Raw genomic sequence first — 12671 nt, 5'->3', positions numbered from 1 at the left:
TCAAAGAGAACTGAGTTAAAACAGTTGCCACACAGAAAAACAAATGTAATAACCATCAATTCTATTTTTGAATAGGTATAGCACATGGATATCATCATATCCTTATTTGACAGAGTTTGGGGAGTACCAGCCAATAAAATTGCACAAAAGAAATAGGTGGTATAAAAATTAGATAAGAAAAAGTAAAATTATTATGCCCTGATTTATGATGGCATATTAGAAAATCCAAAAGACTTTACTTAAAAGTAATTAAGAAAAAAAATTAGCAAGAGATATCAGTTTGGTGGACAAATTAAATAACAGGAAAAACATCTTGTGTTCTTAGATGGAAAGCACTGATACTGCAAAGATGTCTGCTCTCCTTGATCCATAAAATTAATTGGAACCCTACAAAAATACCAACAGGACTCTTTTAATCTAGGCCAGTGGTACTCAGCTATAGGTGTTTTGCCCCTCAGAGAAGGTATGGCAGTTTCATGACTCGGGGGCATCTAGTTGGTGAAAGTGAGAGCTGCTGCTATAAACATCCTACAGTGCCAGGATAGCCCCCCATCAAGAGTGCTGAGGTTGAGAACCCTAAGTTAAAAGAAATGATCGTCAAGTTCCTGGTGGAGAGTAGGGAGGAGGGAGGGGTCATGCAAGACTAGTCAAGGTGCAGATGGAATTAAGTTTGCTAATCAACAAATGAAAAGATTATCCTGGATTATCCAGACAGGCTAAATGTAACCACAGGTGTCCTTAAATAGGGAAGAGGAAAGCACAAGTGTCAGAACTAGAAAGGTGACATTATGAGAAAGACTCAACCAGCCATTGCTGGCTTTGAAGACAGAAGGGGCCATATGTCAAGGACTGTGGGTAACCTCTAGAAGCTGGAAAAGGCAAGGCAACAGATTCTCTCCTAGCCTCCTCAGGGGCAATAACTGTTATACATTCCTGTACATCCTGCTATTCATGTGTGTGTGTATATATATATATATATATATATATATATATATATATATATTTGTATGTGAGATGTATGAATGTATAAAGCAGACTTTGACAGATCAACAGAAGTTAGAAGATAATGAAATGACATCTTCAATCCTAAAAGAAAATAATTATCGATCTAGAATCCATCACCTAGTGGAAATGTAATTCAAAATGAAGGCAAATTTTGCTATTTACTGTCTAGGTAAACTTGAAAATACTTGGCAACCTCAATTTTCTTATTTGTAATGTGGAAGTGGCAATATCCATTTTATTGGACTATTATAAGTATTCAGTGAAAAAAGTTATATAAAATACTAAGCATGGTGCTTGGCACAAATACTATTCAAAAATGATATTATTAATATCAATTAACATTTTCCCCAAATGACTTAAGAGCCAAGTAAAGATGTTTTCAGAAGTAATAACTGAGTGAATTTGTTACAAGTGTACTAATTCCAAGAAAAAATGCCAAGAAAGTTTGCCATAAATAAGTAAAATCATCCTGATTGGAACAGAGCAACATAGGAAGAAATAAAGAATAGAGTAAATGTAAGGATAAAACTGCTCAAAATGGTAACAATACTGATGTCTGTATTACTTTGCTAGGGCTGCCATAAGAAAGTACCACAGGTTAGGTGGCTTAAACAACAAATGTATTTCTCAGAGTTCTGAAGATCAAAGTGTTAGCAGGGTGGTCCCTCTGAGGCCCCTCTCCTCGGCTTGTAGTTGACATCTTCTCCCTGTGTCCTCATAATGTCTTCCCTCTATGTGTCTGTGTCCTGATCTCCTCATTTTATAAGGACACTATTCATACTAGATTAAGGAACACCCTAATGACCCAAATTATTACTATAAAGACCCTATTTCCAAATACAGTCACATTCTGAGCTACTGAGAGCTAGAACTTCAACATATGAATTTGGGTGGGGAGATACAATTCAACCAAGATAATGTCTTTAGGGGTTTAAAATATATATGAAATTAAAATATATGAATAAAAGAGTAAAAAAGGTGGGAAAGGAATAGAGTTAAAATGTTGTAAGGTTCTACAGTTTGTTCAGAAAGTAGTAAAGTTATTTTATAAAAGATCCCTAAAAGGTAAGACTGTTTGATGTAATCTCTAAGCCAACCACAAAGAGAATAATAAAGAAGGAAATAGAAATAATAATATAGATTATTCCAAAAGAAGTCAAGAAAAAAAAAGAGAAATTTTAAAACATAATAAATAGTAAATGGCCTATTTAAATTCAAATATATTCAAAATCATATTAAATATAAATAAAATAAATACTCCAATTAAGACATAATGATTGTCAGACTGGATTTTTCAACAACAGCAACATTATGCTGTTTACAAGTGGCATTTAATATATGGTTAGATATAAGAACCCAAAAAGTTTGAAAGTAAAATGATAGAGAAATGATACATCTTTCAAACATTAATTAAATGAAAAGAAAAACAGCTATGCTATTATCTGAAATTTCAACCAAGAAATTATTGCTAAAGATAAAAAATGATACCTAATGATAAAAGGATCCATCCATCAGGAAGATACAGTAATTCTAAATTTGAATGTGCTTAAAAATACAGGTTAAAATGTGTATATCAAAAATTGAGAGAATTATAAGAGAAAATATAAAAATCCGTAATAGTGAGAGAATCGAACACATCTCTCTTAGTAATTAATAGAATAGGAAAACAAAAAAAATCAGTAATTACGTAAAAGGCTTGAGCAACTTATTTAATAGAGTTGGCATATGTGATATATGTGGAATACTGCACTCAATAACCATAGAATGCGTTATTTCAAGTACTGTTGGAACATTTAACAAGGTTGTCTGAGACATAAAGTAAATCTCTAAAAATTTCAGAGGGTTGAAATCATACAGAATGCATTCTCTGATCACAATAGAATTAAACCAGAAAAACAAAGAGACAACTAGTAAATTCCCAGTATTTTATAAACACTAAACAATACACTTCTAAAACCCAGAGGTCAAAGAAGAAATTACAACATTTAGAAATAATTTAGAAAATATTTTTAACTGATAGAAAATGAAAGTAAGACATGTCAAAACATGTGAGATATGGCTAAAGCCATAGAAAGAGATATTAAAAGCTTTAAATGCATATATTGCATCTGTAAACCAGTTTGAGGAGAATTGGCATCTTTACAATATTAAGTCTCCAATCATGAGCATGGTTTATCCCTCCATTCATTCAGGAAATTGGCATATTGACTTGGCAAACACAAACAACTAAGAATAACTATGACAATCTTATAAAGAAACAAAGCTGGCAAACTCACATTACCAGCTATCAAGACTTATAAAGCTACAGTAGGTAAGATATTATGACACTATTACTGGTATAAGAATAGGCAAATAGACCAATGGAACACAATAGAGACTCAAAAATCAAATGCTCATTTATAGGATATTTGGTATATGATAAAGCTACAACTACATGGCTGTATGGAAATGATGATCTTTTAAATGTTACTGGGTCAATCAAATATCCACATGGAAAGAACTAAATATTGACTTTTACCTTGCACCACACACAAAATCAGTTCCAAGAGGATTTTATATTTAACATGAAAATTAAAGCACTAACGCTTTCAGAGCATAATATGTGAGAATGCCTTCATGACCTTAGGCAAGGTTTCCTTATTGTGACACAAAACATGCTACCCATAAAGAAAAAATAGACTATGTTAAAGTTAAAATTTTATCTTTCTCAAAAGACACCATTAAGACAAGCCATAGAGTGAGAAAATACTATATATATTCCAACAAGGTCCTTCCCTCAAAGGAAACTACTTTACTAAAGACTTTACAAATATGGGGAAAAAATATCCAACTTCAGCCCCTTCTAGCCTTCCTATCTCACCTCCGAGGGAACAGAAAGCTGAGAAGCACTTATGAGGGTTACATCCCAGGGGCATAGGCTTACTAACAGCCTGAGTCTTAATCACAGGACCCACCACACCTTGCCACCAAATGAATAGGCTCCTATATATTAACAGCTAAAAGAACTATAGGACTAAAATTCTATTTAAGAAGGAGTCTCTACTGAAACACCAAGACAACAGAGGACACAAAAGAAAGGACACTGAAGGAAACTGAGGACTCTGACATATACAGATACATTAAACACAAAATAACTCCTAGCCAGATAAACATAAACTTCACATGAAAGGCCTTTTGGCCTCAGTTCCTATTGCCAGTGAATCATGTCTGGCTTTTGAAAGAAAATTACAAGACATGCTAAATATTTTTTTTAAGTGTAAGTGACAAAGCAAGTACCAGAATCAGACTCAAATATGACACTGATTTTCAGACCAGGAATTTAAATAATTATGATTATATACTAAAGACTCTAATGGGAAAAAGTGGGCAACATGCAAGAAAGGATGGTTAATGTAAACAAAGAGAAATAAACTCTAAGACAGAATCAAAAGGAAATGCTAGGAAAAAAACCCCACTATAACAGGAATGAAGAATGCTTTTGATGGGTTCATTACTTGACTGGACACAGTCAAGGAAAGAATCAGTGAGCTTTAAGCTATGTAAATAGAAATTTCCCAAACTGAAAAGCAAAGAGAAAAAATAATTTAAAATAAAGGCAACATAATATCAAAGAACCATGGGACAATTACGAAAGGTGTTAAGATACACATAATAAAAATACCAAAAAAGAAATAAAGGAATGAATAGAAGAAATATTTGAAGATTATTAATAATGTCAGTTTTCAAAAATTAATGACAGAAACCTACTTTAGATCCAAAGGGCATGTAAACCAATGAGAATAAATACTAAAACATCTACACCTACACAGAGTATATTCAAACCTCAGAAAACCAAAGACAAAGAGACAATCTTGAAAGAAGCCAGAGTGGGGGGAAAAAAACCCATCCTACCTATTTAGAGGAACAAGGATAAAAATTACTCTTTAGACTTTTTCACAGATTACATGATTTTCTATATAGAAGATCTGAAAGAACTGACAAAAAAAAAAAACCCTCCTGGCACTAATAAGTGATAATTGCAAGGATGCAAGATGAAAGGTCAATATACAAAAGTCAATTATCAATACCAGCAATGGACAAATGGAATTTGAAATTTAAAACACAATACAGTTTATATTATCACCCAAAAATGAGATACTTAGGTATAAATCTAACAAAATATGCACAAGATCTGTATGAAGGAAACCACAAAACTGATGAACAATTTCAAAGTAGAAATAACTAAATGGAGAAATAGTTCATGCCTGTGGATAAGAGTCAATATTTTCAAGATATCAGTTCTTCCCAACTTCATCTAGAGACTCAATGCAATCCCAATCAAAACCCCAGCAAGTTATTTTGCATATATTGAAAACCTGATCCTAAAGTCAATAATAATAAGAAAAGACCTAAATAGCCAACTCGATTTTGAAAGAGAAGAAAAAAGTTGGAGGAGTGATACTACTCAACTCCAAGACTTACTATAAAGCTACAGGGATCAAGACAGTGTGGTACTGGTGAAAGAATAGACAGATAGATTAGTGGAACAGAAGAGAGAGCCCAGAAACAACCCCACATAAATATAGCCAACTGATCTTTGAGTGAGGAGCAAAGGCAGTGCAATAGAGCAAAGATAGTCTTTTCTACAAATGGTGCTGGAACATCTGGACACCACCACAGGGAAAAAATGTGAATCTAGACACAGACCTTGCACCCTTCACAAAAACCAACTCAAAATGTAACATAAATGTAAATGCTAACTGTAAATGTGAATGCCAGTGTAATTGCCAGACAATCATACATCGCAGCCATAAATGTAAAATGCCAAACCATAAATCCCTAGGTGATAACATAGAAGAAAACCTAGATGACCTTGGGTATGGTGAGGACTTTTTAGATACACCAAAGTCATGGTCCATGAAAGAAAGAACTGATGAGTTAGACTTCATTAAAATTCAAAACTCAAAAAAGTAAAAGACAATGTCAAGAGGATGAGAAGACAAGACACAGACTGCGAGAAAATATTTGCAAAAGACTTATTTGATAAGGTACTATTATCTAAAATATACAGAGAATTCTTAAATCCTAACAGTAATTTAACAATGAAAAATTGGGCCAGAATTTAACAGGTACCTCACCAAAGAAGATAGAGAGATGGCAAATAAACATATGAAAACAATCTCATCATATGTCATCAAGGAAATGCAAATTAAAACGGTAATGAGATAACACTACACACCTATTAGAATGGCCAAAATCTGAAACACTGAAAATGCCAAATTCTGGTAAGGAAGTGGAGCAACAGGAATTCTGATTTATTACTGGTGAGGATGCAAAATGGTACAGCCACTTTGGAAAACAGTTTGGCAGTTTCTTACAAAAATAAACATGTTACCATAAGATACAACAATTACACTCCTTGGTATTTACCAAAAGAAGTTGAAACCTTATGTCCACACAAAAATCTACATGAGGATATTTATAGTATCTTCATCTGTAATTGCAAAATCTTGGAAGCAACCAAGATATACTTCAGTAGGTGAATGAATACATAAACTGTATGACCAGGCAATAGAATATTATTCAACACTAAAAAAGAAATGAGATGCCAAATCATGAAAAGAGGACATTTAAATGCATATTATTCAACAAAGGAAGCCAATCTGAAAAGGATACATACTGTATGATTCCAACTATATGACATTCTGGAAAAGGGAAAATTATGGAAATAGTATAAAGATCAGTGGTTGTCAGAAATCGGGAGCAGTGAGGAGAAGGGATGAATAGATGGAGCACTGAGGACTTTTAAGGCAATGAAAATACCATGGGATACATAATGATGGATACATGTCATTACAGATATGTTCAAATCCACAGAATGCACAACACGGAGAGTGAACTCTAATGTAAACTATGTACATTGGGAGATTATGAGGTGTCAGTGCAGGTTCATCAACCATTACAAACATACCACTCCGGTGCAAGATTTGTTGGGGGAAGATTGTGTTGGGGGTGGGCAGAAGGTATATGGGAAATTTCTGTACCTTCCTCTCAATTTTTCTGTAAACCAAAAAATAGTCTTTAAAAAGAACACATTGCCATTTATATTAACATTAAATAAAAATTAAACAGGCATAAATCTAATAAAATATTTTTGGGATCTACATGAGGAAAACTACAAATCTCTGGTGAAAGAAATCAAAACAGATCTAAATAAACTGAGAGCTATTCCATGTTGATACATAGGGAGACGCGATATTGTTAAGATATCAGATCTTCCCAGCTTGATCTATAAATTCAACACAATCATAATCGAAATCCCAGCAAGTTATTTTGTCAATGTAAAAAAAAAATCCAAAATTTATATTAAGAGGTAAAAGACCCAGAATAACCAAAAACAACACTGGAAAGAGGAAAGTTAGAGGACTAACACTACCTGACTTTAAACTTAATGTAGAGCATGATGATATTGGTAAAAAAACAGACAAATTGAACAGTGAGACAGAATTGAAGGCCCTTAACTACCCCCTCACAAACACAGGCAACTAATCTTTGATAAAGGGGAAGGCAAGCCAGTGGAGAAAGGATGGTCTTTTTAACACTAATGCTGAGAAAACTGGACATCCATATGTAAGAAAATGGAAGACAATATCTAAATTAAGATCCTCCCAAAGTTTGAATGGCTGGTAGTAGAGGTGTCCTGAGAGCAACTTTAAGAGGAGGAAGGGAAAGTGAGCATTGGGCGCCAGATGTTGTTGGCTGTGTTTGGGTGGCATTGGTGGAGTGGGGCAGCTAGGAAGGGAATGTCCTTCAAAAGAGAAACAAATGCAGAAACTGGAAGACGGGTTCCTGAAAGAAAGCTTCCATCTCATTCTGCCACACTGCCCTTCCCCTGCTTTGCTGACATCTTTCGTGACTCCATGAATGCTGACGAGCCTCAGACTGGTACCTGTTCGCCTGGGAGAGTAGGGAAGGAAAGCTCCAACCCCAGCCCTGGAAGCCTGGGGTGACATCCTGCAGTCTAACCTCAGCTGGCTGGGATGTGCTGCAGACTAACTGCCCGCCTCCTTCCTGGTCAAGTGTTAATCAAAGGTGTTGTCTGGCTCATGCCAGGAGCCTACACAGCCTTCCTGGGGCTGCCTTTGCCCAACTGGGGCTTCACCCTGCATCTGACCTGGCTCCACATCTTGGTGGCACAAATGGTTGTTGGTATTCGGGTTAATCAATCTCACCAAAGTGATCCCTTTTCCCCAGAGAAGCATTTCCCATGCTCAGGTTGACAGAACATTAGATCTGGGAGAAAAAGGCAGCACACAAAAAAATGTCTCTTTATCCACCCACAAACTGCCTTTCCCTCCAGAAACAGCAGGGTGACAGAGATATGCCTGCTGTCATTCTGATTCCTTTAGTCCCGAGGTCATGAATAGTAATATATGCAAATATGCCACCCTGCTCCCGCCATTGGTCAATGGTCTATTAGCAAATAAAATCTTACCTGGAGCCTTCCTATCAACCCCTAGTGAACAAATTGAGGTTCTAAACCTTAATTAAACCCACATTGTTCTGGGTGGTATCTCTCCAGGCAAGGCTGTCCTTTGAAATTCAGATTCCTTGCAAAGTGTTCTGGCATGACACCCCCATCTCGAGTTGGCTAATTCAGCTTTTTGATACTAAATTACGCGTTTTCCCAGGCTACAGAAAGCGACTAGAATGTCGATTTTCCATTTAGCCATGGTGTCATTCAACTCCTCCTGCACCAGAATTGACTCCAATTCATTATTTGCACTTGTAGATCACAGAGCCAAAACAAAGTTGTTAGTTTCCCTCCACCTCCTCCTTTTAAAAATATCCCTGGAAGGCGTTAGCTGATGGGACAAATATGAAAAGGCTGGGGGCCTGCTGACGTTTAAAGCTGCTTCTCGCATTCATCATTGCCTGGATTTTTCCAAGCAGCTTTTGAAGCGTGAGGAAGTAAGTTTTCTTGAAAGAGTGAATTTCCCACAGAGAGGTCACCCCTGCACCTTGGATGTTGAAACTGTGTAGCCTGGCACTACTGCACGTTTCTGCAGCGCGGGGGCCTGGGGCCTGGGTCTAGGCTAGGTCTGGGGTGTTGTAACAGCAGAAGAGCTCCAAGTTTGGAGACATTCTTTAAATCTGCAGTGATATTTTTTCAAGCCCAAGATGAGGCCAAAAGATCTGTCCAGTTTTGTGTTTCTAACATTGTAACAGGCCCAAAAAGATACATTTCATTCAAGTACAACTCAGACCCAGGCATCCGGGGCCCCTGGGCTAGGCCCCTACACTCCTGCCTTCCTCCAGATGTGTCCTTCCTCACAGGGCCAGGCATCCTGGGAGCTGAAGGGAAGCCCCACATGAGGACTCGTTCCCCTTTTAAATGACCACCTCCAATGGTGGCCAAGGGGCAGCTGTTTGCCAGGCAGTCAACATATATCCTGAAGAGGCTGGAAGCACAGAAAGTTGGAGAAGGAGGGTGGGCTGCACATCAGGGTAGTATGTCCCTTTGTTAGGGGAAAGTCCTCTCAAATTACACATATAATGAACTGCTTCTTTTGAAAACAATAAAATCACACAAAATAAGAGCTATATTAGAAAATGCAGGATAAAGGGCCCCATTTAACAGCATGAGGCATTGGTCTCAATGGTGCTACCAAGAGGGATTTGGAGAGACAGGTCCAGGCTAGCTCCACAAAACTACGAAGGAGGCCAAGCTGGCTGTTGCTGTCCAGCCACCTCCTTGCTCAGCCCCACTCTGTCTTCTCTTGTCTGCTTTTCCCTACCCACCTGGCTGTCAGAATTTCCTGCTGAAGCCTTAACTGATTAATGTTGGCAGAACAAAATATATATAGTATTTATATTTATGTCCTCTCAGTTCAGTTTCTCTGGAGAACCCTAACACACTGGGCATACCATGTGGGCATGTTTTCCATCCCAGATACCGTATGTGGCAATCATGCTTGAGGCTTCCTAGGCTCTTCCTTGGGAGTCGGAAGTGCCTTCTGCTCCTGGATCTTATTCCAGATGTTTCTACCCCTACTCTGCACCCGACACCCTTGGCCCCTTCCAGGGACTTGCACCCGCATCTGACTTTCCTGCTTGCCTCTGGCTCTTCCTCCTCCCCTCCAGGAAAATGTGTGCGTGCTTAGAAGGAGAGGGGTCCTGGGGAGAGGCTAGCTCTGGCTGGTGCGGTAGTCTTCCAAATCTACCAGCAGTCAGGCTTTTGAAATTCAAAAGGCAAGGATTTTATTTTTGGCATTTGCCTTCTATTATTTTATCTCTTCTCTGAAAAACTGGTAGCTAGCTGATTGAGTAGGAGGATATACAGGGAGGAAAGGAAGCACCAGTTACATTTCAAAATATCTTTCTCACCTCTCAGGTTTAATAAATAATGTAGCTGAAATTAGATTTTAATAGATCTAAGTTGAAGCTAACTAATGGAAACTGTGGTTAAAGACACAGTATGACAAATGTTTGGGAGTGACAGTGATTACTTCACCATGGCAGGTCTCTCCCATAGAAACCTTAATAGTAGAATGTAAATGCCAATGTAGTAGAATGTAAAGCAGATACACCCAGATTCTTCACAGTGTACAAGGCTATTGGCCGTCCCCAGTGCTTGAGGTCCCTTGTTTCCATAGTAATAGCATTTTTATCTGGACACATGGAGAACTAGAACAAAGGCTATATTTTCCAGCTTCCCTTATAGCTAGATGTAGCCTTGTTGGTTCTGGCCAGTGGAATGTGAGTATACATGTTGTATAGTAGTTTGTAGGAGCATTTCTTAAAGACGATGTAAGTATGTACTTTGTCTTTTCTTCACTTCCCATATTACTGGCTGGAATGTGAATGTAACGGCTGGAGCTACAGTAGCTTTTATGAACCATAAGGTAGAAGCCACACATTGATGATAATGGAGAAATAGGAAAGAAGGAGCCTGGATCCCTGCTGATCACGAAGCCACTACACCAACCTTGGCCTGCTTATATTTACTTGAGAGGGAGATAAATTTCTGCTTTGTTTAAGGTCTTGCTGCTTTTGATTCTCTGTCCTTTGTAGCTGATCCTAATCTTAACTAATAAGCAATTTGGTACTGGGAGTTGGTTTCTAAAGGTAGTTTATTGAACGCTGTGTAGCAGAGGTAATAAGGACTCCATATTGCAGGCTGGAAAGCTGGCAACTCCTATTATTTCATTTGCAAAATAGCAACACTGTCAACTGTGATATTGTGCCAAGCTATTCTGAGGTCTGAAGTTAAAGGAAAATTTTGATTTAGTCTTCCTCTAAAACTCTGATATTTTTTCATCATAGATTTTTTTGCATTAATCTTTATTTTTAAAAACATTGAAATATTATGTATCTTTACCTTGATTATTGGAAGGGTTATTTTGGGTGGCCCTTTACATTTTACCTTTGAGGTGAGTGTTTCACTCACTTCACCCAGTTCCAGCCCTGCCAGTGAGGTTACACCACATGCCATCCAAGAGCATATCAGTAGGAGAGATTCAGAATACATGTATGTGCTGTCAACCTTGAAGCTTCTAACAAAGCCTACAAGATAGAAACTAACTCTGATTACAGCTAGCTTATCTATGGGCAGAGATGACGGGATAACTTTGCACAGAAGATTTTCTGTTGCCTGTGTTCTGAAATCTAAATTCACTGAGAGTTCATCATTTAGACCTTCTGAACTGAAAACCTCAATTGCTTCTACAGCCCAAATTTATGAGATTATAAGCAGTGACTTCAAGCTGACAGCCTGTAGCCACCTGCGGTTTTGTCAAGAAACTTCTCTCACATTTTCTCTGCTGGACAACAGGAGCCTCTGCAGTAGCAAAGTCAAAGTCAGGGTTTTGTCTTCCTCCTTAAGTCTGTAGCATCAGATGGCCTCGAGGAAGGCACCATCATGTTTAAAAAAAAGGGCAGAGCATGGAAGCTGTTAATCAGGTTTTCGGGTTCAAAACTTTGTCTAGGCAGATATTCATTTGTGATTATTTGTTCAAGAAACAGCAGCCAAATAGTTGGAAAGCTTAAACTTTTGAGGACATTGAATTCCTAAGAAATCGCAAAGCTGCCTTGAAATAACCTGAACTGTTCACTCCTTGAACAGCTCTCAGAACCCCAAACCTGGCTTGGTTGCAGCGTGTAGCACCCATGAAAGGGCACATTCCCTGAAGCTCCCTCAGATGCAGCCATAAAAGAAAACACACAGGGATGTACCCCACCCATGGAGGGCAGATCCAGGGAGCCCAGGGCACAGAGAACACATGATCATGCCCAGAGAGCAGAACTGGGGCTGAAGGAGAAAACAGTGCTTCTTCGCCTTGCTTAGGATATCTCCTTGAAAACATACTAAGCCCAATAAAAGGTCCAAACTTTTGATTTTATAATGCAGGTCATGAGCCTTCTGATCTTTGAGTGTGAATACTTACCTCCAAAAGTAGCTTCCAAGTCCCCCCAAGGGGTATGTACTGGAGACAATCACAGCAGACAGAAAGTTTATTCTTTCTCCTACTTTTCTACACACATCTGAAATCCAATCCAGACTTTGCAGACACTTCCGTCCCACCTGCCATGTATGTGATAGATTAATGCTAACTCGATATTAATTGTGTTCTCTCTTCTGCATTGCTATGAATGGGTCTTTTGTCGGCTGAATTTTTTCATTTCCC

The sequence above is a fragment of the Manis pentadactyla genome, chromosome 16, assembly GCF_030020395.1.
Source record: "Manis pentadactyla isolate mManPen7 chromosome 16, mManPen7.hap1, whole genome shotgun sequence".
NCBI lineage: Eukaryota > Metazoa > Chordata > Mammalia > Pholidota > Manidae > Manis > Manis pentadactyla.
The sequence above is the reverse complement of the archived record's forward strand: the minus strand, read 5'-3'. Positions refer to the sequence as shown.